This window comes from Camelus ferus, chromosome 20 (genome assembly GCF_009834535.1).
Source record: "Camelus ferus isolate YT-003-E chromosome 20, BCGSAC_Cfer_1.0, whole genome shotgun sequence".
In the NCBI taxonomy this organism is placed as follows: domain Eukaryota; kingdom Metazoa; phylum Chordata; class Mammalia; order Artiodactyla; family Camelidae; genus Camelus; species Camelus ferus.
In genome coordinates this window covers 31465743-31492340 of record NC_045715.1, presented here as the reverse complement: position 1 = coordinate 31492340, position 26598 = coordinate 31465743, and the positions used below count along the sequence as shown (strand labels likewise).

Genomic DNA, 26598 nt, shown 5'->3' with positions numbered 1-26598 from the left:
AGGGAGGCTTTGCTGATGAAGGACCAGCCCGGGAGTGGCAGATCTGGGACCAGGCCCAGGCTGCCTGGCTGGGGGCCTGTGCTTCTCGCGACTGCCCTGGGCCTCCTCTCTGCATCTTTGTCTGATGCCTGCTTCTGAGTGTCCTTTCATTTGTTTATTTGGTGCGTAATGACTTGAGGGCTTTCACAGGATTTAATAGAGAGTCTAATTACTGCAATCATTACTGTAATGCATGAAGGCTTCGTTCCTTCCCCCTGCTTGCTTAAAATAATAATGCTAGTAAGCCTCCAGAGCTGTAGGCCGGCCACCTCCGTCTTCAGGAAGATTTCTTATCGAGGCTATTGGGGGAGGCTCCAGAGAGAGATGTATACGTTCAAACCCTATGCACTGCGATGCGTTTCCCCACTTCTCCTCATTCTCCTTTTGTGCTCTCTTTTTGCACATAGCATTTATTTGATAATACATAATTCACTTATTTATTTTGTTTATTGTCTGCCTCCTCTTACTAGAATATAAACTCCACGAGGGCACAAATGCTTGTGTTTTATTATGTCTGCATCCTCAGCTTGGCGCAAAGTAGGAGCCCAGCGAATACTTGTTGGGTGAACGATGCCGCAATAAAGCGAGTCCATTACCTTGTGGACACAGACATTTGAGCTTTCGGGTTTATTGTACTCATCTACCACCTTGACCCCCTGTCTCTCCCACCCAATCCTCACACACGCTCTAGCTCATGCCCACTCAGCCTTGAAGCCTCAGCTCACCAGGGCGTTGGTTGCTGCCAGCACCTTCGCTGTTCCTGGAGGCTCACGGGCCCCTCCTCTGTGCATCCTTATCACCTTGTGTTCATCTCCATCATCGTATGTCCCGCCCGGTGTCCCAGTCGCCTGTGCTTGCAGACAGACACCTCCTCACTAACCCTGAGCTCTTTGAAGGCAGAGATCTTCCCTGATTCCTGCTTGTCCCCCGAGTACCCCGTACGGTGCCCAGCATAGAGTTGGTGCCCAAAACATAGTTAATTAGTGGATTAAAAATTCTATTTTTCAAAATGGAGCTTTGTTTCTGGATAGCACAGGGAACATTTTCGATACCTTGTAGTAACCCATAATGAAAAAGAATACGAAAACAAACATATACATGTATATATAAGACTGAAACATCATGTACACTAGAAATTGACACAACGTTGCAAACTGACTATACTTCAATTGGAAAAAAAGAAAAGCAAAATGGAGCTTTGAAGCCGCAAGGGGGAGGTACAAACAAGCCCTGGGTGTTTAAGAACCACCATTGCCATTGGGGTTGGAAGTTCTTTATTCAGTTGGTATTTACCGCGCACCCATTATAGGCTTTACCGCGTACCCATTATAGGCTGGGTCCCATTCTAAATACAAAGAGACATCAGCAAACTAAACAGTCCAAAATGCCTGCCATGGAATATTCTAGTGGGAGGAGAGAGACGACAAGGACTGTAATAAATAAAGGAGTCATACAATGTGCTAGGAGTGATATGCGCTAGAGAGAAAAAGAAAAAGCAGGCCAGGACCAGGGGGTTAGGAGTGGAGGCAGGAGGTGGAATTTTCAGCAGGGTGACCAGGGTAACCCTCACTGAAAAGAAGGCTGCAGAAGCCTTCCAGAAACACTTACTGTGTTCCTGGCACTGTGGGGGAAGCCTGAGAATTCCAAAACAAAGCTCGGACACGGGGGAGGACTGTCCTGCCCACCAGAGCACAACAGACGTGAGCCTACAGAAATAAAGTGGGATGCCCGCAGCCTCCGTGGACAGAGCGAACCGGCCGTCAGAAGGCTTTGTAAATATCACCCTCGCCACCGACATCCTCGTCTCTCTCTCTTTAAGCCTCTTCTGCTTGTTTCCATGTCGCCTCATAGCCTTTAAAATTGCCTGCACTGCTAGGATGATAACTCTGGAGTGGGGACATTCGGTGGAGTTACAAAGCATAGTTCTCTGGGCTTGTAGGAACCCTGGAGGGTGTCAGCGGATAACCATTGGTCTAGAAGTGCCGGCGTGTTGGCTCTGCTCAGTAACGCACCTCGGCCACCGCCGTGGAGCTGGAACTCCTGGAGGGGAAGAGCCCCAAGAGGGCCAGGCAGACGGTGACTTCAGTGGGACCGTCTGTTGACAACTCCCCATTCGTCCGGCTCTTTGGACGTGGAAACTAGCCAGTCTTGGAGCCACCTGGCCCCTTGGATGTCACACTGCAGTTGACACACTGCCCAGCTCTCACCATGTTCCCTTCCATCAGGTGGCATTTTGTACACAGCGGCCTGACTCTGGAGCACGCTGGCTCCATCCGCAGGAATTACGGCCAGTGGTGGTGCCTACAAATCCCTCTTGACCACCTTAATAGCATATTCTGAGCACCTTGGTCACCAGAGTGGTGCTAGCTGTTCATGACCAAAAAGTCCTCCAAATGAGAACAGGACTACACCCTGGTTGTGGGAACCACTGACTGGTTCAAGTTTTCTTAAAAAAAAAAAAAAAAGTCAGCTTTTCATTACATTTCTCATATATTGAATTGTTTTAACTGAGTTCAGTGCCTTGATTGGCTCATGAACCAACATACATTTTGATGCCATGTGGAGGCCCATCCTTTGTATCTTTGAGTCCTACAACAATCCTAGGAGGGCCTAGACCTCATTTTAGATGCAGACAGGGAGGCCCAGAGCGAAGAAGGGACTTTCTCAATGACTGAATCCCATACAGCAGAATGTGTTGAATCTGTTCTTGCTGAAGCATCTCTATGTCTCTGTCTTTTAAAACCAGTGGTGTTAACTACATGTTGGTAAATATTGTCCTTCATCTGCACCTACTCTGTTTTAGCACTAGTGTTGAGAATTCTCATTTCCTCCTACAAGAAAGAAACATGACCCAGATTTTCATTGTGGGACAAGATGTTTCAGCTTTCCCACGCCAGGCTTTTTTTTGTTTTGTTTTGTTTTCTTTTTTTGGCACTTCTGATTTTTTTTTCAATGATAGTAAGAGTCTTGCTGCCCCTTTAGTTGCTAAAATCCGAGTTTAGATAGCGATCTGTCTTGTTTTGTCTTGTTTTAATTCAGGCTGAGCACTAGCTGGTGAATTTTGAAAACAGGATCCCATTTTAGTTTTTTTTCTCCCAGCTAAATGAGATCTTTAGAGTGTGGTCATTTAACAGTGAAGTATGTGCCTAATCAGAGACAAAAATTCAAAGTTTTTTTTTTTCCAGCTAGTGAGAACTCATAAGCTCTCAGACTCACATTCTTATTCACCCACTGTCTCTCACTACTTTTCTCATCTATTCAGTGAGGGTGAGACCTACCGGCAGAGTTATTACTGAATGAGATCATGCAAACTAAATGTCTGATACAGAGTAGGTTCCCAAGTGGTAACATTATTATCATTGTTGCTAAGAGCAAGCCGACTCAGGTTCTCTGTTAGGAACCACAAGTCCTAAAAATGTTTGCATTGGAGGGACCAGCACTGGTGCTCTTGAGAAGCCGCATGCCTTGAGGATGTGACCCTGAGAAACCAGCCTTCAGAACGGCACTGTTCAGATGATACGTTGGTTTCTGCAATAGACTGAATGTTTGTGTCCCCTCTCAATTCTGATCCCCAGTATGATGGTATTTGCTGGGGGGACTTTGGCAGGTGCTGCCATCATGCGGGTGTAACTCACGGGATAAGTGCCCTTAGAATAGAGACCCCAGCCAGATCCCTCACCCCTTCACCCTGTGAAGGCACAGGGACCTCTATGAACAAGGAAGGGGACCCTCACCAGACCCAAGATCTGCCTGTGTCTCGATCTTGAACTGTCCAGTCTCCAGAACCGTGAGAAATGAATTTCTGTTGTTTCTAAGCCATGCAATCTACCGTCCTTTGTTGCAGCCACCCAGATGGACTAAGACAATTTCTTTTCTTTTTTTTAAGTTGAGTAATTTTTAAAGAGAGAGAGTCTCCCATTGGGATTAGTTTATATGATATTTCCCAAAGCGAGAGAGACTTGTGGCCTGTGAGAATGTTAAGGTTTACCACAATGAGAAAAAGTACTGACTGAGCGTAAGCACCCGTAGCCCTGCATTGAGAAAGTGGAACCATTAGCACAGAATGCAGTTTGAAGTCAACAGCCTGAGCTGAACCTCTGGGAGCCCCATCCCTGGTTCGTTTGATCCAGCCCTCCCGGCTGTCCCCAGCCCAGCCACCTGACTTTGGACTAGTTGGACGAAGCCACGATGCTACTCCACTGCTTTCCACTGAGGGAATCTGTGATACATAAAATCAGCCGTATTCACAGTGAGGAGTGAACGTCAGTTAAGGTGGGAAAGCACATGAAATATCTTACAGTATTGAAGGAAAGACTTTTTATAAATTAATTATTTTTAGTATTTTTATTCCCTTGTTAGCTGCTGAGAAGATCATTGTGTTTTGAAACCACAATATTAATGTTGGACTCTGTGACAGATCAGTGGAAAAGGCTTTGTAACACAGCTCATGTAAGTTCACAGCTGTCTTCTGGGATATGTTGGACCTTCAGGTCTTGACTGTCGCTTTCCAGCCGGCTTGAGTCTGGTGGACTATTACACAAGTAAAATTTGTTTCAAGGCGATCAACTAGTAGGTTCACTCACTTTGTCCCCTGCCTCTTGGGGGATGTCCTCATCCAGGACTCTTAGCTCTTCCTCTGCCCAGGGTTTGGGGCTCCAGTAATTATAATCAAGTGATTTTCACAGCAAACTAGGATTTATTCCTTCAACTGCTTTCAGCAGGAAGCCTTCTGAAAATGTGTTATACTCTTCTCCATCTTAATAAATTGCATAAATGAAGAAAATGGAGTTTTCTTAATCAACTCAAAGAGTGAGAGACCATGAGTCTTTATCCCCATCAAGATGATTAGATCCACAGTGATAAATTTTTAGATGCACAGACAAGTCTGAATTTAATTTGGCCGTTAGGAGAATCTGAAAAAAATATGTGTCCTGTGCCTCTGTCGATGGGAAGTCCTAGCACTTGGCATTTCTTCTCTACCCGACTTTGTTTTGGGTTTGAGTCTACCTATGTGGACAGGGCACTGGTTGTCACTTCCATAAGGACTCAGGCTTTGGGTTGGTGTGCATGCCTGCAGCCTATGGGGGGTACTAAGGAGAGAAGCTGGTTTATACAGCCCCTTCTCTGCTTCGAGGCGGGAGGGCTGTGCTCTGATCACCCACTTTCTGAGAGCAGCCCCCTGCCTCCTCGTTCCCTCTGAAGTGACAGGAGGCCGCATCTTCTCATCCTGAAGCCTGGCCGAGCCCATGCTGAGCCAATCAGTGTCTGCAGAACCTTTGCACTGAAATCCTTTCTTGCAAAATTGGATGCCACGCCAGGATGCCTGCTGCCGTGAGAGGGGGCCAGCTCTGCAGATCTGTGCGAGTTCAGGATCAGACCCTTAAAACATGGTAAAGGGACAGTGCAAGGAGTATCAAGGCTTTATCACAAAGTTCCCTTGAAGAGAGTTCAAAAATGAGAAAAAAAAAAGAACTCTGGAGAGTTTTCACTATAGGCAAAGAAAATAAGAAGGAATTCAAGAGATTTTTTTTTTTTTTTTTTTTTTTTTTTTTTGGTGGCTGCATCAGAGCATAATGGAAAAAAGATAGGACTTGACCTCTTCGGGGCTTGGCTTTGAATCTCCTCTGGGTGACTGGTTACCTGTGTGGCCACTTCATTAAAAGTCGAAGCTGATAGTGGGAAAGAATTTCAGGAAATGCATTTTTTTAACTTACTGCCATAAGATGATGGTTCAGTGTTGGAATGAATCTTGTCATAGGTGGTTGGTAATTGTTTTATGCCATTTACCTTTTTCTATAGATTTTCAGAACATCAAAGTCACTTGTTCAGGGAATATTTATGCATGAATAAGAGGCCAAATGGTGAGTCAGATGGCCTCTGGGTATCAGATAACTTTATCCCATGCCCTCCATTATGACTTAATTTTTCATGATTTATAGTGAAGATGAATTATTGAACATTTTAAAAGTTTATAATAAAATATTTACTTCCAAAAAGATACAAAGAATTACATACTGAGTAAATGCCATCTTAAGGAAGGAAAGAGAAATATAAGCATCTGTTCGTTGACTAGGTATCTTCAAAGTCAGAAGGGTCTACTAAGAATTAATTAAACACTCTGCCAAATGTAATTATTTTTAGGTGAGAGGGGAACGTGTGATCCCAAAATATGCTATCAGAGAAAGCAATAAGAAATTACATTTCCTTGGTGAAATCTTTATTACATTCCAGCGAGTGGCCCTCCATTGGTTTTTTTTTTGGACTCAGAAAGCTGTCATCGTCCATATTCCAAGAGTGACTCAATCTCTTTGAACCACATACATAGCAAGCAAACTCGTAAGAGATGGATGTGTAAATCAGAAAGCCATTTCACTAACCTGCAGTGCAGAATAGAACCACCAAAGCAACTGGGTGTCCACACGCTCCGAGAGCCCTCTGCGCAGGGAGGTCCACATGGCAGGCTGCAGGCAACCCCAGGATTGCTTGGTGATCATAAACCAGAGCGATGGCCGTGTGCTTAGCAGCTGCGTGTTATGCTTACTGTATTCGTTTGCGAGGGCTGCCGTAACAACGTATCATAAAGCAGGTGGCTTGAAAAACAGAAATGCATTGTCTCACAGTTCTGGAGGTTAGATGTCTGAGATCAAGACGTTGGCAGGGTTGCTTTCTTGAGAGCCTGTGAGAATCTGTCCCATGCCTCTCATCATCTAGCTTCCGGTGGTTTGCTGGCAATCTCTGGCATCCGTGGCTTGAAGAAGCATCATCTGAATCTCTGCCCTCATCTTCAAATAGTGTGAAGTGTGTGTGTGTCTGTCTTCAAATTCCCCTTTTTATAAGGATACCAGTTGTGTTGAATTCGTGTCTACCCTAAGGACCTCATTTCAACTTGATTACCTCTTTGAAAATCCTATCGTTCAAATAAGGTCACACCCTGAGGTACTAGGGGGTGGGATTCCAGCATATGCTTTGGGGGAGACACACTCCAGCCCATGACTGTCGTGTGTCCACTGCTGTATTTGAGACGGACCTGCAAGAGACTCAGCCCTACCCAGTCCTGCGAGGGCTGGCAACCCTTGCCTCTCTCTAATGTGCAGTTCCTGGCGGGGGCATGGTGTCCAACCATTCTGAAAGCAGTAGCTTCAGATATGCTCACGGTCATGCTCAGGGCTCCAGACTGGGGACAGTTTTCAATTACTTGCTTTATTGCCTGACTGATAGTGACTCTTCACAATTTCATCCTCAGAAGCTCTTGTCATGTTTAACTTTTGAGGAAGACCGTGCTATTATCCTTGCATAATTTATTTAAAAAGTCCTATTCTAGTAAATGTCTATTTGTTAATCTGTTCGAGGTCTCACTATTACCAGCCATACTTCAATAACAGTGGCCAACATTTATGGAGCATTTACCCTGTTCCAGGTTACTACTCTTAAGTATTCTACACATATTAACTCATTTCTAGTCCTCAGGACAAGATAAGATGGCAGTTCAATATCATCCTCATTTTTAACAGACGAGGAAAATGAGACTCAGAAGCAAGACTGGCTCCCAGGTGGTCCAGCTCCAGAGTCCATGTGCTTGAGCACTTAGTAATATCTCCCTGCTTCTTAGCTGTGCCATCTTGGCAAGTCCTTCACTTATGCCAGTATGTAAATGTGGAGATAAACAACAGGACCTACCTCGTGAGATTGTTTGCCTCTTAGAACCCTCACTACCATATAGTAAGTGCTCAGTAAGTGTTAGCAAAAATTTTTTTTAAAAACTGACAGTACCAAGTGTTGGTGAGGATGTGGAGGAAGCAGAACTCTCAGACGGAGCCGGTGGGGATGTAAAGTGGTACCACCACTATAGAAAATAACCTGGAAATTCTCACAAGATCAAATGTGCATGTACCAGGGGACTGAGCAACTCCACTTCTAGGTATTTACTCAAGAGAAATAAAAACATATATCCAAAAAAGAAAAAAAAAGTCTTAGCAAAACCTATCCCCTCTTCTTCTGATTCCCCTGCCCCACCCCAAATGGGGAAACTCGAATCCAGCCCAGACAGGGAGTTCCTAACTCTTGCCCAAGAGTTGGCCTCATAGTCCATGTGTATTGCTGTTGATAAAAATCTGCCCCATTTCTTTTCCTTATCCTGTTTCCTTCCTTCCTTCCCTCCTGTTTCATTGGAAGAAGTATTTCTTCTTTGGCCTAAGAGGACACTTAGGACTGGATCCTCTCTCTGCAGCCGTCTTGGATCCATCACTTCCTGCTACCTTCCTCTCCTGTCTTCCAGTTCAGCTTTCATGTCACAGATAAGTTCATATTGCCCTTTTAAATAATAACTTTAGAACATAAAAGTGATCCATGCTCATACCATTTTTTCTAAAACCTAGGGAAATGCCTTGGAAACTAACAAAGATAGTAAAAGTTTTTCATTATCTTAAAACTCAGATATAACCAATTTTAACATATGGATGCACTTTCTTCCAGTTAAAAAAAAATGCATGTATAGTTGGTTTTTTTTTCTGATCACCATTGGGGGTCATGCTCCTTGTAGCACTTTATTGCTTGATTTCTTCACACAACACACAATACACTATCCCACTTCATTAAAAATATATTTTAAAATATTATTTTCATGACCAGCTCATACTCTGGAAAACATAACAAATGAACCAGAATTTAACTGTTCCTCTATTGGGGAGCATTTGTATTGTGTCCTTTTTAGAAAAAGCATTTAAATTGACACTGAGTGAACAGCTTTGTCTTTGAATCTGTAATTCTTACCTCTCATTATTTCCTTTGGATCCACTGCGAGAAGTGGGATTACTGGGTTTAAGAATATGACTATTTCTGAAGTCTTTGATGTGTTTTACCCTGTAGCTGCCCAGAAAAGAGGTGACCAGTTATTCCCTCTGTCACGTTTGAGGCTGAATGTCTCACTCACACTTGATAGAATTGAATGTTCGCATTTAAGTAGTGGATTTTCTGATTCAGTAATCGAAAATGAAAACTGGGTGTTTTCTAAAGGAAGTTGATGTTTTTATATGTCTATTAGCTAGAGCTGTTTCTTATTGAAATTGCCTATTTATGTTTTCAGTTTTTACATTAAGTTACTCAATTATTATTCATAATATCATTATTTTTGTGAGTGAGCAGTCATTCTGAAATTCAAGCCTTGCTTAAAAAATCCTTTGCTGTTCCCTCTGCCTCTCATGGCAAAGTTGAAATCCCCTAGCTTGGCACACAGAGCATCCCCTATCACCTTGCCCTTGATGTCTGCCCTTCTGCACTGAGATGCACACAAATACACCACAGGCTATTCTGAACTCTTGCCAGTTCTGACAATAATGCGCTTGTTTTTTATGCCTCATGTCTGTGCACCATGCTCTTTCTTCTGCCCCAATCACCGTTCTCCACCTGCCCCCTGATTGGCCGAGCAAACCGCCACTCATCTTCAGACTCACTTAGGAGTCATCTCCCTTGGGTGGGAAATGCCCTTGACCACTTGGTCTGAATTATGCATCCCTCTTCTGTGCCCTGCTAGCATCTGGGAAAGCCTTTTTCTTAGCCCTCACCACACCAGACTTCCCTTCCTGTTCTCAAAGAGGGCAAGTCTTGTGTTTCTGCTTCTCTAGGGCCTAACTCTACCTAGAAGATAGTGGATACACATAAAGACTGAAGAAATAGAGGAAAGCATGCAGGAAGCTGTTATGCTCCATCTTTTTAAAAAAGCTTATCTCAATCTGAATTTCTCATCCGAATAATGTAATATATGTAAGTTCTGGCCTTTCATCTGTCCACGTAGGCAGAGCTCTAGCATTTTGCTAATTTATTAAAGCCCCTGTAAGTAGAATGTATGGTCACTACACATCTAGGGCCTATGCTTCCCCATGAAGTTGTGGAAAAAGAATTCTTTGGCAAGGATTTGATTATCTCCAAAATTCACTTACTGTTAAGCACAAGGAGTTGGAAATTATAACTTCATGAGGTCAGTTACCACAGCATTTGATGGAAACTTAGCTGGAAGGAGAATATAGTGAGATGCTAAAAGCATAAAGAATGGTGGGAGAATGGAGGATGGATGGATAGATGGATGGATGGATGGAAGGAAAATAGATTTAAAGTTTACCTGCTGAGTAGAAAACATGTTCATTTGGAAAGGTAAATTTACCCACTGCCTTAGTCCATTCAGGCTGACATAACAAAATATCATAAATTGGATAGCTTATAAACAATAAATACTTATTTCTCATGTTTCTGGAGGCTGGAAAGTTCAAGACCATGCTGCTGGCAGATTTGGTATCTGGTGAGAGCCTGCTTCTTCAAAAGCAGCCATCTTCTCTCTGTAACCTCATATGGCAGAAGTGGACTTGGGAGCTCTGTGGGGGTCTCTTTTACAAGGCCACTAATCCCATTCATGAGGGCTTCCCCCTCATGACCTAATCACCTCCCAAAGGCTCCACCTCCTAATAGCATCACATTGGGCACTAGGTTTCAACATTTGAATTTGGGGATGGGGGAGGTGGGGATATTGAGACCACAGCATTCTGTTATCTAAGAATGCTTCTGTAGCATTGCAGACCATTTAAGGTTCAATTAAGTGACATGCTAAAATAAAAAATAATAAGGCTCCAAAAGAGAAACTGACAAAATGTTGCTGTGCAATTAGGGCAAAACAACAACTACAAAAAACCCCCAATCCTTCCCAAGGATCCATCAAAAGAACAGCATAATGAGAACATCCCTAGATCAATTAATTATATTAGGAAGCCAAGATTCACGTTTTAAACACATTTGTCTTGGAGGAAATTGAAACGATCATTGCATATGCGTATAACTTATTTGATCAGTTTGCTTAATGATTTGGAAACCAACCAATCTTTCAAGTGCAGAGTCAGCCAAGTTTGTCAATGTCTGTAGCCTCACCTCTTCATAGCTTTCAAGCACTGCCCTTTTATTCTCCTCCCTACAGAACAGGAAAGAACAGAGGTTGGCGTGACACCAGTTGCCTGATGGACTCACCACAATCTAGTGTAATAAGATTGCTGATGGGGCAGTTTCAGGAGGTATTTGCATCTTAAGCCTTTTAGTTCCAATTTTGGAGTGTAAGAAATGTTAGGCCTCAGTCAGCATCAGAAAGATCTGAGCTGTTTGTGCCGAATACTGTCTGCTCATTCATGCCTCTGAGCCTTTGCAAGTGCTGGTCTGTCTGCCTAAAACAACCCTTCACCACTTCAATTACCTCCCCAATGGCTAGTGATGCCTAGTGGATAAAGAAAGTGGATATGCCATCGGATAATAGAAGGTCCTTCACAGGCAGGCATTGGGCACAGCAAAGCAGGGACAGATGTGTCCTTGGGAGACACTGATGACAGGAATTCTAACAAAGTAAAGCTGCAGAATTGCAGAACATTGGTGGTTATGAAATGGACTGTTTTGTTCTCAGTAAAGGTGACCTTGCTGTGGGGGAATCATAGAATTTAAGGCGCATATTTGTGTGAATTTTTTTCTAGTGATCAAGAAAAAGACACAAGGTATCATTCAGTTGCCTTCCGGAAGGACCCACAACTCTGAGCTTTTAGGTCAAAGCCCTTTGGTGCCTGGCGGGGGAAGATTCCGCACACGAGTGGCTCCAGGTTGCGCTGGCTCTGTGGACAGCAGTCCTTCCGTCACTGGCCGCAGCATAAAGAAGACACACTCACTTCTCCTCGTTTCCTCACCCCCCTACCCCTCCTCCCACCCTTCTTGCCTTTCTTTAAAAAGCCGAAATCACATCAGTGAAAACACTGGTTAACATATTTAATGTCTTCCAGGTCAGCTGCATTCCGCTCTCTTCTTTCCATTGTTGAGTGTTTAAGATATAAAATAAGACTTCTTAGAAACCCACTGGTTAAACTTTTCTTTTTCTTATTTCATCATCAAAGCTGCTCTTGTCCTCTTCTTCCCTTTTCTGGCCCTCAGCAAGCTGCTTTTCATGACTCTGATCCTTTAACTCTTCCAACTCATCAAATTTCAACTTGTCCATTGGGTCCAGAGTGTCCCTTGGCCAGTTAATGGACATTGCTCTGTGGACCAGTCCTGGTCGTGCTTCCTCTTACGCTTTCAGGGCAGAGATTGGGAGGATATAGTAGAATACCACTTTTACTATTCCCTGTGAGTTGTAATCAGTATTTCAAATTCCACCCAGAAATTTTATAATTTCCTCAAAGTAATTTGACTTCAACCCTATCATCAAGCTGTTGTGACCATATTTCTCATACTTACCCACGGACTGGAGGAGACACCGTTCTTTCTTTCAAGTTTCTATCTTCATATTTTGAGTCACATAGCTTTGACTTGTGCCTGTTAACTTGACAGCACCGTATTAATACTGCTCTAATGATTCATTTCCCTCTACGCTTCTCCTGGGTTTGCAAGATAGACTTTTTCCCCTGAAAAAAAAATTTTAGTCACAACAATTTACTGGTATTTAAAATTGTTCTGGAACAATCATTTATGGAAAATTTAAGGGTGACATGACTATTATGAGAGGGGAAAAAGAGTTCAAATAAAGTTCAATGCTGCGGAGTTTCCTCTGTCACTGAACAGAATGATCAACCGAGAACAGATAAAGTGGCCTCCTGTAATCTTCGTCCCAATTAGGCTTTCAGGATTTTTCTCTTTCTTCGTCATTTAGCATCGCAGCACTGACTTCTCATGTTGACGGCCCAAGATATCATAATTGCTATTTTCATATACACTGTTGGAACTTCTTGCTTAATCTGCATTACTTCATGATTGCCTGTATTGTTCCTTCATATCCCAAGCGTACTAGCTGGATAAAATCTTGGATTAGGGTACAGGCTAAGGCACTGTGAAACAGAACTAAAGATGTCTGCCTTACATAAGATAGAAGTGTGTGTGTGTGTGTGTGTGTGTGTGTGTGTGTGTGTGTGTGTTTGCATAACCATTGGAGGTAGCTGACAGTCCATGGTGGGTCAGTAACTTTGCTCCACAGTGTCATCCAGGGGTCCCAACAGCAAACCTTGCCATGTTTCAGACTTGCCTCCACCTCTGAGTCCAAGGTGGCTGACTGCTCCAGTTTTCTTTATTTTCTAGTCTAGGAGAAAGACAAACATACGAGGACAACCAAGTTTCTTTCATGCATCACTTCCTCTTTCATCCCATTGGCTCAAACGTAGTATCATGACCATATTTAGCTGCAAAAGAGGCTGGGAAATGTAGTCTCTAGATGAGTAGCCATCTTCCCAGATTCTCAGCGTGAGAATCCAAGTCATCCAGTATTAGAATCCTCTAATCAACCTCTAATTATCCAGGATTCTAGGTGTATAGAAGGTGGGTGAATGCAAAACCTGCCTTTACAGGTGGGCAGTGGGGGTGAAAGGTGAAATGAAAACCCATTTCTGCACGATGCCAGGTAGGGTACTGTGACTCGGAATTGCTACCTGCAGCATCAGTCTGGGTGCACGTTGGAGGCCTTGGTGCTCGGGATCAGTGAACCTCCCTTCCAGGGAGAGTTCTGGGTCCACACAAAGCTCCTCCCAGTCTCTGCCACTGCCAGCCATCTCCCGGATGACCACAGTGGGTGAGTGTTCTCTGCCTGGTTGTGTTCTGGAGGTGCCTTTTCTAACTTCCTTATTCAGCTCCCAGAGAGAAGCCATTGGAATGTTCTCTGGTTTCCCAGAAATCCAGTACATGTCTTTAGCTTCTCAAAACTCAGAGCCATCCAGTCTTACCAGCCATCTTTGTTTTGGCCAGAATGGAACATGATGCCTTCTGCTTCTCCTTGCTGTCGTAGATTTCTGCTAGTTGTCCTCGGAATTCTGTATTACTGACTGCCTTTATGGGAACTGTTATAGCCTGACTTTCCCAGCAACAAGAAGAGAGATGCATGTAAGATAATGGCTACTTAACAACAGCTGCTGCTGGACCATAGCATCCTCTACATAGGAACTTTCCCCGGCTCATCTTTAATTCTCACAGCAACCATGCAAGAGAGTCATTATTGTCCCATTTTACAGATTATAAAACTGTGACCCAAAGAGTGCGCTCCTTACCTAACACCTGGTAAAGGGCACAGCCTGAATTCAAGTGTGTCTGACTTCAGAGATGCTTCTAGACAAAGCAGTGAAGGAAGACATTGCCCACAGTCAAATTTGGGGTGTGGTTATTTTCAAGCAGCTGGAACAACGCACCGGTAAATACTTGTTGGGCATCTGCTCCAGGAGTCTTTCTCAAATTTGACCCATAGGTCCCCCACATCGGAATCACGTGGGCCCCCTCCCAGAGCCGCCCGTTTAGAACGGCTGTGTCTGCAACTTGGGAGTTGATATCGTTAACAGCTCTCCCAGGTGATTCTTCCATTCCCTGAGAGTTTTACCGGATCCAAAGCCAAGAGCAGTGTTTCTCCAACTGTGATCTTGTGCTGCTTGTATCAGATCACTTAGCATGATGGTATAAAGTACAGAGTCCTGGACTCCACTCCTGGGAATACGGTGGGGCTGAATATCAATGTGTATTTTAAATGTACATTTTGTTAAGCATTTCATGTTATGGTTATGCACAGTTGCACACACACAGAATGAGGGGTGCTGTAGGGTCTAGGCTGAGTGTGTGCATGCATGTACAGGTGAAGGTAAAGAAATTAAGACCTGGTCTCCATTGGAAAACTAATAAATATTTGATAAAGCAAAGCAAATGCATGTTGGTCAACAAATACACATCGTAAGACAGCATATACTCAAATACTGCGTGCTGAGGAACCCGATTCCAGTAGGAGTAGGTAACTGAAAAATTAATGAGGATTGGAAGAACCTATGTTGTTTTTTTGGCAGAGGGATGTCTCCAGATGCGTCTTAAAGGATGGGTATTTAATACTCTCTTAGGTCCCATTACTCAGGAGGATTGCAATAGTGTACTGTTTTTCGCAAATAAACTGCAGTAAATAGCCTTTCCGTCAGCTCTTCCAAGTCAGAGTTCCAGGAATACAGTAAACCAGGAGTAGCCAGCACTGGAGTGATGTGGGCTGTGGGTGCCACGCGGCCGCCAGCTCGCCACCTGCCTGACTCACCCAGCCTCATCCCTGCACCAGCCCTGCGTCACTCATGACTCAGGCTCTTCCCTCGGCAGAATTTCACTTGCTCTCCATGTCCTCGAGCCCTGGGGCTGTTCGGCAAAGTCAGACCTCGAATGTCAGTCTCTCTCTCTCTGACCACGTGTCTGATGCAGTGGTGCCTGTGGCGTCTGACCTATTGAATGTTGTTCACATCGGTTATTTTTCTTCCCTTTACCAACTGAAGTCCCTGTTTGCCGATCACTCCCTTCTAGACAGGTGTGACGTTCTCTCTCCCTTCTGGGCCAGGAGGAACAGTTGGAGTGTTCCCCGCTGGGCTGGCCCGTTATCCACTGTGGCCCCTGTCCTCCTCCCGCCCAGGCCCTGGCATCGTGGGAGGGGCACCCACTTTGCCAGGACTCAGCCGCCTAACGTTGGCCTAATGCCCTCCTTTGGGTTCTTAAGCCTCTCAACTAAATACTCTGACATTTCTTATAAATAGTACACATTTCTTTCGTGCTTTACAGTTTGTAAAGTGGCTTCTCTGGTTAATCCAACTCTCCTTTTTTCTACCCCGCAAGCTTTGGTCAAGCACCTGTTTTAACTCTTCCTGGAGGATTCTAGGCTGGCGTCAAAAGCCCTCTGGGGTACGGAGGTAGCTTTTGCCTGAGGCTACTTACGGTCCACTGTGTGAAAGAAAAAAGTATTCTCTGAAGGGGCTTGCCATTATAACCAAGTTCACCAGAACTTTTACATAAATCATTAAAGTTCATTATTTAATGATTAAATAATTGATAATTATTATTTATTTAAATAATTCAAAAAATACATGCAAGTCTCATTTCCCCTTTTTTCTAAATCACCTGTCACCTGAGATGTGACCCTGCCATCCCCTGGATTCAGTGTCTCCGTCTTTAGAAAGGTTTGCAGAGTGAGAAAGACACCAGGCGCACGGAAGGTTTGGGGTCACTGTATTACTTACGCCCTTAGGAAGGGATACTTGTCTCCTCTCCACTTGAAATTCGGTGACAATTTTATAATGGTCATAATTGTACTAAATTACAATAGTGAAGAAGTCTCCTAAAACATCATAATCAACTGTAAAAAGGATTCATATCTCCCAGTTACCTGAGCCTACAAGAAACCAAGTTGTTCAACCTGTAACCCAAGTGTTGTGTTGATGGCCACCCACCCTAAGGTAGGCGAGTTCTGAGAACGAAGAGATGAAGCGGTCTTGATTGAGACCACACCCGCGTGTCGGGGGAAGGAGTCAGAAAACCAGCGTTCTTGTCCCTGCCTCTGACTTCCTGTGGTTAAGTCACATCTCTTCTGAGCCACGGCCACTAAGTACACACCAGTACATCTGCACCTCTTGTTTAAATTATTTAAATTCTTTTATGTCAGGTGGTGAGTGGCCTTTGCCCAAGCCCCCTCCCTGCAAGGCCTCCTTGACTATTTTCCGGGAATCCCTGGGTTTCCCTGTGACCCAGTCACTGAGGGTCGATTGCCTTCGTGGTTGAGCAGTGCCTGTTCAGAAAACGTCCTGAGTATTTTGAGCATCACTCCTGCTCCAGGCTGAATATTTCTCATCGCTGAAATTAAGGTTGAGATGAAATAACCCCTAAGGTTCCTTCTGAAATCCTGAGATTTGATTTTACTTGTTTACTACTGAGAGGTAAAGACATGCTTCTCTTGGAGTCAGAACTCTGCCTTTGGCCCCGGAATGGGATTTGGGGAAAGGGTGTGATGCTCTGTCTGCTTGGAAGACCAGGAGGAGCCTCAAAGCTGTTCTCAGCCAAACTGAGCTTTGGCCCATCGGTAACTCCCCGTGTGAGATGACTTACGGCGCCATCATGATGTCAAAAGACAGGCGGCTCCTCCTAGGCGCCAGCTCAGTGGCCCGCAAAGCAGCCTTCAGTCTCACGGTGTCGTTTAGAAAGTGAGCACAGACATTTTCAGTAGATGAAGACAGAGGGCTTCTCTGCAGAGGAACCTGAGGGTGGAGACTGCGTCCTTGTCTCGTCACACACCGCGCGGCTTGAGGTATCAGAAACCACAAGAAGAGAGCAGCCGCCCAAGTGGCATGTTGGCTATTCGAGTGGTTTCTTTTTGATCAGCATTTTCAAATCATTAGAGAAAATGTGAATTATTTGTTCCAAAATACACATCTTGACATTTTCTCCATTATGCAATTAACTTTTTTTAATTGAGCTGCTCAGGATTCTGCCAGACCCTGTGGGGATAGACATGAACAAGACAGAAAAGACACTGGCCTCGTGGCACTTCCAGTGTATTTGTAACTCAGTGAAAGGAAGATATTATTAAAGAGGACAACGGAAGGCAGATGAGGACAGTGGTTAATGGTGCAGGATCTGGGGAAAAGACTGCTACTTATTAACTCTGTGACCTTCGTCAAATTCGTTCCTTGACCTCTCTAAGCCTCAGTCTCCTTATCTGTAAAGTGGGGGCAATAATATTTACCTTCCAAGTCTATTAATAAAACTAAAAAATGTGATGCTTTATAATGTCTTTGTAATAATGCCTGACATACAGTAAGGGCTAGTATGTGATATCCCTGATTGCTAATAAATTAGACACATTAATAAGAAGAAACAAACATACTAAACCTAGAGGGAGAAAAAAAACGATTTAGTTCTCTCTCTCAAGCACATGCCCACTGAAACAGTTAGAGAGCTGTTAGATCACACCCAGCCTTCCCTCTGTCTGATCCAGTAATTTCGCCTTCCCTTTTCACCTGTTTCAGGGCCACACCATTTTTTGGAACCACCAGCACCTCCTTATCCTCTGAACAGACTCTTTGAGGAATAGCTTAAAACCTAGGGCTGCTTAGGCATCACTTGGGAAGCCTGTTTATTAAAACACACGTTCCCGGACAGCAGTTCCAGGAATCTGTGTTTGTGACAAGCAAACCAAGGGATTCTTATGCACAAACCAGCTGGGGACACATGGGTGAGGTACTGCTCTTGTGCCTAAAGGCAGAGGCCGTAAGCTGGACACGCATCCAGGGCTGGTATTAGCCAGCGTACGCCTATTAAAATACCAAGCTAATTCCATCCTGCCATCCCTAACTAGCTGCCGCCTGGGGTCCTTGATTGCCCTTCTGCTCCCCCCTCGTCCCCTCCCAGGAGCCTTCCAACCAACCAGCGACCCAAGAGCCGAGCACAGCACGGGCCTCTGCGTTAAGGAGATGGCTGATGTCTGCTCCAGAACAGGACTGATCAACGAATGGTTTTAACATTGCCCTTGAAAGTGACTGATTGCAGGGGGAAGAAATGGCAGCTCTGTTTCTGGATGAAACACACGCAGTACACATATGCACACTCAGGTGCCCACACTCCTCCCGGAGGCGTGTATCACTTGCTCACCACTTTGCTGGGAGTTCTTCAGCGTAATAAATACCCAGGGGAGAAAGATCAGGATGACAAAGGCTGCCAACCCGCTGGTGGTGATGAATGAACTTCTCTGACCTATTATTGCATAAGGAGCTGCAGCCTCTTGGCAGGAGAAGTAATTCTCCAAGGCTCCATTGGAACCAACGGAATTAGAACCCCTGTTGAAATAAATACAGCTCCGCAGGGAGAGGAAGCCCCATTCGTTCTCTTACTTTATGACATGTTTGGTGAGTGCCCCCGGATGCCTGCTCTTTTTTTGTAGTCTTCTGCTCTGAAGTCATCATCTTCACTGTGTTCATCTGTCTGTGTCCTCACAGACAAAAGTCCTTTTAACAATTAAGGGCTGAAAACCAGGGACTATAACACAGAAGAAGCAGACTCACAGAAATGGAGAACAAATTCGTGGTTATCAGTGGGGAGAGGGAAGGGGAAGGGGTAATTTCAGGGGAGGGGACTAAGAGGTAGGAACTATTAGGTATAAAATAAGCTGCGAGGATATATTGTACAACACGGGGAATACAGCCAATATTTTATAATAACTATAAGCGGAGAGTATAACCTTTAAAAATTGTGAATCACTGTATTATATACCAACTCTACTTCAAGTAAAAGATTAAAAAAAAAATTAAGGGTTGACATCGTCTAAAGGTTCCATGTTCTGGTATGCCAGTTCTTTGCCTGAAGAGATTAAAAGTATTTCTAACACTTTTCTGTTCTCTTTTTTAAAAAATTATTTTCTGGGGATAGTACTTAAGGGACTGTCTGCCTTTAAACGCTCCGTTGAACGGCCTTGGTTCTGACTTCCCCAATTCAGAATGATTAATGGCCCCACCTGTACTGCCAAGTCCTGGTGATTCCAGCACTGCTCAGAGCAACGCTGGCCAAGAGTTTCGTCTCCCCTGGAATTGTCCTTGATCTTCCAGAGCTTTGTGTGGGGTAAAGCCTAACGCTTGGGCTCTGCCTCTGGTTCTGCCACTAACCAGCCCTGTGACCTTGACCAAGACTCTTAATCACTGTGTGCCGAAATTTGTCCACCAGTGAGGGTGACGATAGTAACCAGTACCATCTGCTGGGTTCTTGTCACATGCCAGCCACTGTTCTCACCACTGTTCGTGAATGATTTCATTCAACCATCCTTTTTTGAGCAGTTACTATTCATCAGATGCATTTGATGTGGTCTCATTGAATTCTCACAGCAACTCTGTGAAGGAGCTAATCTTACTCCCATTTGGCAGAAGAGAAGACTGAGGGTTACAAAGGCCAACCAAGTTCCTTGAGCAAGGTTCCCCTACAGTAAGGGGCAGAGCAAAAATTTGAATCCAGTGCAGTCTGATAACCAAGCCAATGTTTATAACCATGTACATAGCACGCTGCCCCTCATCCAGCTGTTTGTAGAGGACAAGCAGGATTTAGATAAGAGGAGACGGGTTTGAATATTAGTTTGATCAAAGACATGGAGGCAGGTAGACCTAGACAGTGGTTCTCTACAGGGACAGTTCGCCCCTGTCCAGGAGGCTCCACTTCCTGACACCGTCACATTGGGGATTAGGGTTTCAGCCTATGAATTTTGGAGGGACACATTCAGTCCATGACCCTGCCCCACCTATGTCTCCCTCTGGCATAAATAACAAATAGGTGGAGAAAAAGGGTGGGTAGACTGTTCTTTCTTAATAGACAATAAAATATGAAACAAAATTGCAAGCTACTTTCTAGAAGGAAAGTGAAAAAAAAGTGAAGCGAGCATTTCTGGGGACAAGGTCATCATCTGTTTTGGAGAAAGTGATTGGTGTAATCTGTTCTTTGTGGTCCATAGGTAGGGTGATCACAGAGCTCAATTTGCCCAGTCCAGCCCTGGTGGGTACCAGTCCTCTTAGCATACTTACCAGCCCCTTCCTTTCACACTTAACAATGTCCCAGCCTGGGTATTAAATCCTACAGTCATCTACCTGTAGAAAAAACCATTTCCCCTCCTGTGGAAGAAAACTTTACACACAAGTAAGCACGTTCTGTGAATGAAACAGTAAGAGACCGGAGAACAGAAAGTCGGCTGAACAGGACTGTTTTGCTGATCTTTCTTTTCTTGTCAACCACTGTTCTCAGTTATTTTTTCGATGGAACAAAGCTGCATTTCCTCTTCACGCCTCGAGGCAGAGCCTTGCGTTCTCAGCCTGTGTTTCTGTTCCACTTTCACAAAAGGGTCTCATGGTCCTGATGGCACCAGCACAAGAACTTCATGAGACTCACATCTAGTTTCAGGGGAGTCAGCCCTGGATGTGTGGGAGGCTGCTGCCCGCCACCTCTTTTGCTTCCAGCCAACTTCTGTCCCTTTCTTGCTCTCTTCAGGAGGCTCACATGCACAGCTCTCATCAGCTCATCTGGGAAGCAAGGGCTCCAGCAAGATGAAATAAATTGTAGCTGATGTAAGGCCAAAGGGATGATTTACTGTGGTCCAGAGAGTTCTCAATGCAGTTTCAACTCCCGTGCTTGAGATTTGAAAACATGTGACTGCCGTTTAAATTATTTATGGGCGCGTGGGACGGCTTCTTTCAAACACAAACAAGCTTTCGTGTTTTCAAGTGTTCCCCAAAGCCGCATTTCGTAGGAAAGACTTGTGTAGCTCACAGGATCCGAGAGAGGGACAGTCTGATTGTGATGAGAGTTCAAACACATTCTGCCTTTAGCTGAAGGAGATTGACAGGTCTCATGGATGCCTCTTTTGATGGAGGAAGATTTAAATCCTGGGGCCACAGAGCCCCAGCTGTGGCCACACCTTATCCGTTCCTGGACAGAGTTCCCACTCCAGGTAACTTGTCCCACCTCAAAGATGGTGTTGTAGCAAAATCTGCCACAACAATATGGACACTGCTGATTTTCGTAATGGAACACAGATGTTACAGGCACTGGTCTGACCTTTTAGGAAATCTTTTATGGTGTGTTAAGATACCTGGTAGAATTCTACACATCAAACCTTGACCTTGTATTCCTTTCACTTGAAAACTTTGTATTTAGGTAAAGAAACCAGCTCACCGAAATGGTAATGAACTCACAGTGGATATTCCCCCACTGTTACTACATCTGTGGAGTAGCTTTTATATTTTAGGAGACTCTAGTCCAGTGTTACCATTTTTTATGCATCATTTGCATGGATAGAGCGTGAGAAAGGAACCTGGCTTTTAGAGCAAATGGTGGGGAAGCCCTTGTGTCTCCATAGCTGGGTAGCAAAGTGGGGGTCTTGGTTCTGGGGTCATTCCGTTAGTACTTTGTCATCACTGGTCTCTGACAACCAAATAGCTTTTCTTTCTCAAGAATTATGAAGTAGGTAATACTCATACCAAGCTGGAAAAAAGCATTCATGACTTTTCGTGACCAGCTGTCAAAAGAACAACAGCGATTATGTGTGCCGTCTGATGGCTTAGAGGAGGTCTGTGTTTGGGAGAATATGGCGGAGCCAAGTCCAGGCTTGGCAAAGTCGCCAATTGTTTTTTGCATTGTGATGACGTTCTCGCCATGAACTCTAAAGGGTCACAGAAGGTCCAAACTCCGTGGACCATAGACTCAAAGATACAAAAGCAACAGTGACCTTTATTTTTTGTAGCTAGGATGGTATCTACTATAAAATCCTAGCCTGCTGATGGTCAAAGTGTAATCTTATCCATAAGTTTGTTTTCTGTGTCTGTGTGTTACCAGAGGGTAAAGGGGGTGAGGCGGGATAAATTGGGAGTTTGAAATTTGCAGATACCAACTACTATATATAAAATTGGTAAACAGCAAGGTCCTACTGTATAGCACAGGGAACTATAGTCAATCCCTTGTACTAAACTATAATGAAAAAAGAATACGAAAAGGATTATATATGCATATAACTGAATTACTATGCTGTACACCAGAAATTAACACAACATTGTAAATCAACCATTAATGAAATGAAAGAAATAGTGTTTTCCGAAATGACAAATCCAAATGCCCGCAGGTCAAGAAATTGAACGGTTAAGCAGAATTCGGAGTGTCACAAACAGTTCTAGTCAATTTGTTTTATGCTTATTGTTCATACTGGTTATGTTTCTTCCCTGTACTGCTATTTTTTTCCCCACCAGTGCTTGCTTTTTTATTTTTACATGGTATTTTACAAATTTCCCTTTTTCTATGATTTTTTTTTTCTTGAGTAGGCTTGGGTTCTTTTTTAAATTAAGTAATAGTGTAGAGGTTTAAATTTTTTATTTAGATATCAGCATTATCTCCTGACTTGCATAAAACGGATGACTTAGATTTTATACCTGGAAATATAAACCTATTTTTTAAGATTTTTTTATTTAAATCTTTATAAGACTCCTTTAGGAGATTAATATTTCTTGTTTTAGAGAAACCTTTTTCTGAAAGTCAATAGTTTTTTAGTTTTTCTTAAAGGTTTTTTCTGATAAATTTAAGTAAATTGATAAATATAATGCTTTTATTTAATGAAAATGTTCACAGTGATTGTCTTTGATGGGTGGGGTCATTCTGTCCATTACATGTGTGTATATTCTTCCAACTCGTCTACCATGACCATGTTATTTTCTAAAGAGAGCAACCATAATCCTTTCCAGTTACGACGTGGTTCACAGTTAGAACTTGGCAAACAGATGTCATTAGAGGCCTTTTATTACCGTCACATGCCTGTAAGCTTTAATGAATCACTTAACTTCTTTTGGCCTTGGTTTTATGAAATGGAAAATCAGGATGAAATTTGTATTTGAGACTTTCTAAAAAATAATGATCATTGCAGACCTGTTTTTTCCTAGGAACTATCTCATTTCCAGCACTGTACCTCTGAATATCTTTGGATCATTCAAAACCTCGCATCATTCACGTAGCTGTCATGTCCTCGAGTTTTGTTGTGTCTGTACATTCAAGTCCCAACTTCTAATGCAGTTTTGCCTCTGATGAGGGGTGAAGCCTTGGGCGTATCATCTTGTGGCTCTGTGCTTTATGTCTTTCAACTTTCAAGTAAAGAGGTTGGAGTAAATTACCTCTATTGACCTGTCTAAGAATAGAGGTTAAAGTGATGCTGGAGAAAGAAGAGGAGGGTACATCTCAGTGGAAGAGTGTGTGCTTAGCATGCATGAGGTCCTGGGTTCAATCCCTGGTACCTCCACTAAAAATAACAAATAAATAAATAAACCTAGTTACTTCCCTCCCAAGAAAAATTTTTTGAATGAATACATTTTTTAAAAAAAAATTAAAAAAATAAAGTGATACTGGAGAGAAAACTTGATCACTGGGAACCTTTGGGAAAAGTAATTAAAACTGAGTGAAATAAGGAGGTCCGATGCTTGCATTCACGGGTATGTGTAGAGCTTGGTCTCAGACGGACTAATTAAGTGACACACAGCAGAAATATATTGTCCTGGGGATACTCCTAGGCAGGTTGGGATTCACATTATCGATCAGCTGAGACCAAAGTTTCTACCATTTGAAAATCTCATCAGGTTCCCTTGTTCACAGGACCCTCCAACACAGCGTCCCCTGCTACCCAATGGGTTCTGTTTTTGTAGTTGGAGAAGAACCCAGTGAAAGCAGAGAACTGGGGAAGAACAAGATAATAATTAAAGTAAAAACAATGCAGTGATTGTAAGAACAAAGCCATCAACAGGAGTGATTGCTAAGTGTAATTCTATAAATGTATGAATTAATGGAAAGAACTGAAAACCGCTATTACCCAAGGACAGCACTGGTACTTCCCAGCGGCACAGTTACACACATCAGCTTGTGCACTGAGTCAGGAAGCTCTTACATCTCAAGTGGTCCAACCCAGGTCTTCTAATCTGGTACTTATCAAAGGTAAAAGGGATGCTGATCATCTGGGAATCTGGTTGAAATGCAGATTATGAATCAGTGGGTCTATGTGCTTAGGTAGGACCTGGGATAATGCTTGCTTGACAGTCCAGCCCCAAGGCTGCTGCTGCTGGCCTGTGGTCCACAGGTTGGACTGTCAGGACAATGTACAGCACTCATTAGGAAGGCCTGGTAAGTGTTAGCAGTTATTATAAATGCTACGAGGTACAGGAATTCCAGTTCCTCCTATGCCCATGTGCCCGTGTATTGAGTTGTGCAGGAGCCAGATTTGTTGTTGAATACAGTCATCCCTCTTGGAGATTTGGTTCAGGACCCCCGTGGATACGAACATCTGTGGATGCTCAAGTCTCTTGTGTAGAATGGCACAGCATTTGTGTATAACCTACACGCATGCTTTAAATCATCTCTAGATTAGAGATGTAAGCGCGACACAAATAGTTGTACGTGCAGTGTACATATGCAGTGTGCCCAGGACTGTCCCCAGGTCACGGCATAACCAGTTGCACTCCCCCCTCCAAAGTGTTCCAGGTTCAACAACACATGGTAGAGTAACCCTAGTTATAGTGGACAATGATGACAAGTTCCTGGCTTTATCCAACTTGCCCGTTTCTTCCCAAACTTTCTACCACATGGAGAGAAGGGAATTCTCAGTCAAGTCGCCCTTCTTGACTGATTCTCTTCCACAACACACACCTCGCTGCTGGTCTGTGAGATACGCATAAGCAAAACTGACCGAAGACAAAAGTTGGGTCCATGTCATTGGGTTGAGTTGCCAGAGAGGACGTGCACCGGCTTCTCTCTGCCACAGGTGGGTTAAGACTGTGGCTTCAGGTACTAGACTGTCTGGGATGAAATCTGCGTTCCGTCACTGACCAGCTGGCCACATTAGGCAAATGACTGAATCTCTTTCACCCCATTTCTCTGTCTCATAAATTTATTGTGAGATCCAGTCTTATCCATTCTTAGCCATACCTGCAGTCCTTATCTGCTGTGTCATAAATGTTCAAGGGAAAATTTAGCCACTGTGCAAAATTGCAGTCCAAAACCAAGCTCAGTGTGTTGGCCGCAGTGTGGACCGCCATGTTTCAAGTTTGAAAGGCTTTCTTTTAGCTATCTTGTGTGCTGAATTTGTAATGGGTGGAAACAAATCATTTTAGTTTTTAATCTCAAGGAATTTGAACATGAGCACTTTAATTTTATAGAAGGGTTTTATTATCACGTATATTTCTGTGGCATTATCTAAAGTGCACAGAGAATAGAACCTGAATAAGACAGAAAAGGAGAGATTGAGAGGAAGAAAAGGACTAGTGAGGAAGACGGTTAAGAGCATCACAAACTGTGCATTTTCTTTCTAGATTTAAAGATCGAGTCATAAAACGTGGCTCATCTGCATCTCAAAAGAATGCAAATGCTGTCTCAATTTCACGGGAAAAATAAGTGAAGGATACCACGCTGCCTGAGAAAAGCTTACTTTGATCGTATGCCAAATGGCAAAATGAAGGGATTAAATTTTAAATTGCCTATCTTCAGAAGGACGTGATACGGAACATATTTAGGATTTAGCCCTTTCATTTAACATTAAACATACTAAAAATGTCCACATCCATTATTGACAGCCCGATACTAAAACAGAGGCTTCACTTCAACCTTGAGAAGAGAGAATGCTGCTTGTGTTCAGAAGCACGTTTCCTCCCTCTTTTGGCAGCAGCACCGTGTGGCGTTCTCGAGAGGGATCATTCCCTAAACTGGCGTTGGAGCTGGTGAGCGGCTTGTCCTGTCTTGACTCCGTAGGCTTACGACCCATAGCTTAGAATTCAAATGAAATGTGTTCAGTGGAGCAGACTGCTGGGAAAATAAGTGTGGTTAGAAACAGGGAAGAGCCGACCCCTAAAATGATAACATCTCAAAGCTTGTTTGTTTTAGGTTTTCTACAGTCCTAGCCGTAGTTAATAACAGTTGTGCATGTGTGCAAAGCCACGCCCAGGGAAGTGTGGCTTAGGACTGACTCTCACGTTTGTCCTCTTCTTCCTCAGCCCCCTCAAAGCCCTTTTCTTAGAAGTGGCATCAGAGTAACAGGAATACATAAATCCTTTGATGATGCTGCTCTTGCCTAGGATAAAATCATCTTCTAAAATCTCTCACCACCTAGGCATTTCCACACAAAAGTCTATCCATCTTGCATTTACTATTTATTTCTTCCCGGAAGTATTTCTTAATCGCTCTTTTTTAAAATTTCCTCTCCAATCTTTATTACTTCTTTCCTTCTGCTGACTTTAG

General features: G+C 43.6%; 1 protein-coding gene and 1 long non-coding RNA gene across 5 annotated transcripts in view; one reads left to right on the top strand and one right to left on the bottom strand.

The window, feature by feature from the left end:
• RCAN2 (regulator of calcineurin 2) overlaps positions 1-26598 on the top strand; it is a 217002-nt gene that overhangs the window by 155923 nt on the left and 34481 nt on the right. The gene's annotated exons all lie outside the window — the stretch shown is intronic.
• On the bottom strand, positions 1735-26598 carry LOC116658299. Its single transcript, XR_004313630.1, has 4 exons — positions 25700-26598; positions 15635-15638; positions 12018-12025; positions 1735-1745 (listed from the first exon to the last, which is right to left on the bottom strand). It is a non-coding gene; the product is annotated as an uncharacterized LOC116658299 (long non-coding RNA).